Here is a 4,904-nt window from a genome sequence, read left to right on the forward strand (position 1 = left end):
CCCATAAATTCATAAGTGTAGCTGAGAGGCTATCATCTGCAGCTGCAAAGGGAGACGTTGAAACATTGAAATCTAATAAATAACATTTTAACTTAGTACCAAATTATGAAATATATCTGTGGCAAAATCACACAGTAGGATATTCAAAATTGCTTACGTTTTTGAAACAAATTTTAAGCCATTTGTGAACATAACCTTGATTTGAAGAGTTCTGAAATTTCTTAAATAATTTTGGAGACCACAATCATAGAATTTGGGGGGAGGGAGTCTTTTACTATTGGAATTGTAATAAAAATAAGCAGTAAAATAAATAATAAAAATATCAAGAAGAATGTGGAGATTGTAACTGGACCAAAGTTAATGCTACAAATAAATACAGAATGATAAATTTCAAAGACCCCAATTCTAAGTGCTTATTGGAATACTTTAACTATATGCGAGATTGCAAAAATGCAAGGGAAGTCCTTTGAATCCTTTACACATCTGTAAATGTTAAATATCTTACTATTCAAATGTAAAATGTGTATCCTACTTAACCCAGCGCTTTCATTTTGGATATTTATCTTAAATAATAATTGAACAGGTACATTAAAATTGGCTAAATATCTCTCTATATATCTATAGTTGATAGATCAATTATACTATCAAAATCTAAAATATAGAGATCAGGAAGAGAAGCTAAGCCAATTTATCTATTATAGTCATAGAAAAATAAGAAAATGAAGGTGTTCTTAAAGTCAAAAGAAGACCCAGTTTCAGGATAAGTGGCAAGAACTCAGATAATACATTTCTTTACAGAAACTTTGACATGTTGAAGTTTGTTATAATCATCTTTCTGTTCATATTCCAATATGAAGTTAATTTTTCCCCTCTCCCAGGTTTTTCCAGTAGTCATGTATGAATGTGAAAGTTGGACCATAAAGATAGCTGAGTGCCGAAGAATTGAAGCTTTTTGGACTGTGGTGTTAGAGAAGACTCTTGAGTGTCCTTTGGACTGCAAGGAGATCCAACCAGTCCATCTTAAAGGAGATCAGTCCTGAATATTCGTGGAAGAACTGATGCTGAAGCTGAAGCTCCAATACTTTAGCCTTCTGATTCCGAGAGCCAACTCATTAGAAAAGACCCTGGGGCTGGGAAAGATTGAACCGGGGAGGAGAAGGGGAAGACAGAGGATGAGATGGTTGGATGACATCACCAACTTGATGGACATGAGTTTGAGCAAGCTCCAAGAGTTGATGATGGACAGGGAAGCCTGGTGTGCTGCAGTCCATGGGGTCAAAACAAGTCTGACATGACTGAGTGACTAACCTGAACTGAACTGAACTCACTTATTCAAATTTTCAAATATCTAAAAATTGAAATATCTTTATTATATTATAAAAATAAAATATAATCATAAGCAGCAATCTACTTAATTGACTTCACATCCCATCACACTTATTACCCTCACCAACTATTCCTTTACTCACACCCAGCTTCTACTTGTTCCTGAAAACGTTTAGAACAAAACCCTATATTTGTGCATTCCTCTTCCTAGTAAACAACTACTTCTGTTCTTCACGTGGATGGACTGGTCTAAAGTTCTGGTCTTAGTACAGTTATCACCTTCTTGATAAGACATCTTTGACCACCATTAATAAATGTCTTTCTTCCCCTTCCCCATCCATCCCCTCATCCTGTTTTCCTTTCTTCATAGTTTATCACTCTCTGAACGTACATATTTTATTCATTATTCTGACTCTCAATGGTTACTTTCCAGTACTACAAGTTCTATGCGCTCAGAGACTTTGCTGTCTTTGCCCACCACTGCATCCCAACATTTAGAAAAATGGCTGGCAGCCAAGAGGTGCTCAACGAATTGTCATTCTTCAGTAGCTAAGTCAAGTCTGACTCTTTGCAGCCCTGGGGACTGCACCATCCCAGAACCTCAGTCCTCCACCATCTCTTGGATTTTGCTCAAATTCATGTCCATTGAGTCAGTGATGTTATCCAACCATCTCATCCTCTGCCACCCCTTTCTCCTTTTGCCTTTAATCTTTCCCAGCATCAGGGTCTTTTCAAGTGAGCTGTCTCTTCACATCAGGTGGCCAAGGTATTGGAGCCTCAGCTTCAGCATCAGTTCTTCCAGCAAATATCCAGTGTTGATTTCCTTGCAATGAATATCTGCTAAATAAAAAAATGACTGCAGATTTCTAGCTAAAATCTCTACTGATCAATTTTAATTTGCTTTCATCTGCTGAAGACCTTGTTCCAGATCTAGAGTAAAGTCATCCTCTGGACTTAAAGATAGCCTTAAGTAAGTAAGTAAGTAAAGTCACTCAGACATGTCCGACTCTTTGCAACCCCATGGACTGTAGCCTACCAGGCTCCTCCCTCCATGGGATTCTCCAGGCAAGAGTACTGGAGTGGGTTGCCATTTCCTTCTCCAGGGGATCTTCCCAATCCAGGGATCGAACCCGGGTCTCCTGCATTCCAGGCAGACACTTTAACCTCTGAGCCACCAGGGAAGATAGACTTAGACTTCCTTTTCTTTGAAAGTGAAAATGTGAGTTGCTCAGTTGTGACTGACTCATTACTACTCCATGGACTGCCTGCCAAACTCTTCTGTCCATAGGATTTTCCAGACAAGAATACTGGAGTGGGTTGCCATTTCCTTTCCAAGGGATCTTCACACCCCAGGGACTGAACCTGCGTCTCTGGTGTCTCCTGCATTGGCAGGCAGATTCTTTATGGTCTGAGGCATCAGGGAAGTTTCTTTCTTTATAAAATTAAATTTAAAATTCTTGCCCTAGGCATTCTACTCACTCCATACCAAACTATGTCTATTTCATCCAAGATCAAACAGCCCTCCCCTCCCCACACACAGCACTAATGACCCATCTTTCCTTCCCTCTTACTGTTGCCATAAGCCCTGGCATGGAAAGGCAGTGCATACATGGTATCAAAGCTTGACTCTGCTAAGCTTTATTTTCTGCATCTGTAAATACAGATAGTAAAAATTGCCCTTCTCATAAGGTTGTCATGAGAACTAAATGTTATAATGCATGTAAAGCACTGAGGAGAGCTCTTTTACCATTACTGAAAAACAGTAATTTGCATACATAAAGAAATCAAAATTCTTTCACGCTTTTTTCCCTACCTAAAATTTGTAAGTGGCATGTATTTACTAAGAATGTTACACTGAACCATTTAAAAGAAAAACGTTGGTTAATAAGGTTAGGGTAGCTCACAATGCCTATCTCCTTACTTCATTATTATCTTGATAAAATGGTTGCCAATGTAAAATCATGACAAAGCTATTTCATGGGTGTGAACCATGAGAAAACTACTTCAACATCAATTTTTTTGGCTTGGTTATTTTCACAGGTCATTTTTTGTGGGTTTCAAAATCCAGTGATATTTCCACTGAATAATCTGGCCTCCTGGGTAATCATGTATTTTTGGAAGACCACCAAACTATTGATATTTTTACCGAAAAGAGATCTGTATGATCACTTTGAAATTTCCTTTGGTTTTGAGGTCCTTTAGCACACAGTATTTCTTTTACTTATTTTACCTAGTAGGCACCTATAAAAGATTTTAAAGGAAAATGCATACATTACAGATAAATAATATAACTCTTTTTCCAAATCCTTTTAACTTGAAAATGCTATTTTGCTTTAATGCAGAGAAAAAGTTTTAAGCGATAATAAAACTCAGGTTATTTTTAATGTGAATTCCATTCAATGCTAACAGGGTACCGATTAAAATTTATATAGTGTTAGCAAAATGAATGATTTTCCACTCTATGGGTTTAGGGGGAAGCAGAAACCATTTCTTGCACTCATATTATGGGAAGCTCTATTTTTGCAACATTAATACCCTTTCAATGCTAATATCCTTGCATATTCAAACTTCCTATATAAAGCAAAGTTATCACATACATGCTAGGAATTCATTTGCAATTTTAAATAAGAGTGCCTCATAGAGTTAAATATTTTCAAGGAAAATGATAGCACACAAATTTTTCCAAAGGCTAATTAAGTGCAGAATATTTGGATAGGAAGATTCAACATCATACTGAATGCAGCATGTTCCTCTAAGAAGATTAAAAAAATCTTATTTGCCTTAAGTATTAAACATCTTTTACTTCTAGCTATCAGTTAAAATAAACTGCATTTTCATAATAAGGTTGCATTTTACAGCTGATATTTATTTAAAAAACCAGATCAACTCAGGACTTCTATCATATTTTTTTCGGTGCTAATATGTATACCCACTACCTACCCACTACTTCCTCACTTGGTTCTTCTAACACAAATCATCTGATACAACAATGAATGCCCCTGCCTTGCCCTGCCCTTCCCTGCCCTAGTGAGTTCAAGTCAGATGTTCAACACTGCTTTAACATAGTGGGTTTTTTTGAGGTTTAATTTCAATTCAGTTCCACTTTTTTTAGAATAGCAATGGTGCAACTTAGTATTACAACAACACAAAAAATCTCAGCCACATGGTAAAAGCTGATCCAAAAACAAATGAGTAACATCAAAACCAGGCCAAAAATCATATCCAAAGAACTTTAAAAAAAGAGAAGAAAGAAAGAAATCTAGCAATTTCAATGGAAATTTCTACACTGGTTGGGTTCATAAACACAAATTTAGGGTGGAGCAAATCATTATTTTATTAACTCTGCTTAAGTACTGAAATTTAGAGACCAAGGTAAGCTTTCTTTCCCTATAGGAATAGCAGAGACCTTTTAAATTATAAGGCTATATTTTGCTACTTAGTGGTCTTTAAAAACAAGTCCTCTTGAAAGTGTACTAACTCATACTAACAGTCAAGTAGCTTTCTATTTACTTAAATCTTTTCCATCAGTTTTTGCCCTAATAGAACCTAATGAATAACCTCTCTCCATCTTAACATCA

At 36.4% G+C, this 4,904-nt stretch overlaps 1 non-coding gene across 1 annotated transcript; it reads right to left on the reverse strand.

Annotated features, from left to right (window-relative positions):
* Positions 1–2,435: 2,435 nt before the first annotated feature.
* TRNAS-GGA (transfer RNA serine (anticodon GGA)) lies at positions 2,436–2,507 on the reverse strand. Its single transcript has one exon. It is a non-coding gene; the product is annotated as a tRNA-Ser (tRNA).
* Between the last annotated feature and the right edge of the window lie 2,397 nt (positions 2,508–4,904).

Source organism: Ovis canadensis, chromosome 1 (assembly GCF_042477335.2).
Source record: "Ovis canadensis isolate MfBH-ARS-UI-01 breed Bighorn chromosome 1, ARS-UI_OviCan_v2, whole genome shotgun sequence".
Taxonomy (NCBI): Eukaryota; Metazoa; Chordata; class Mammalia; order Artiodactyla; family Bovidae; genus Ovis; species Ovis canadensis.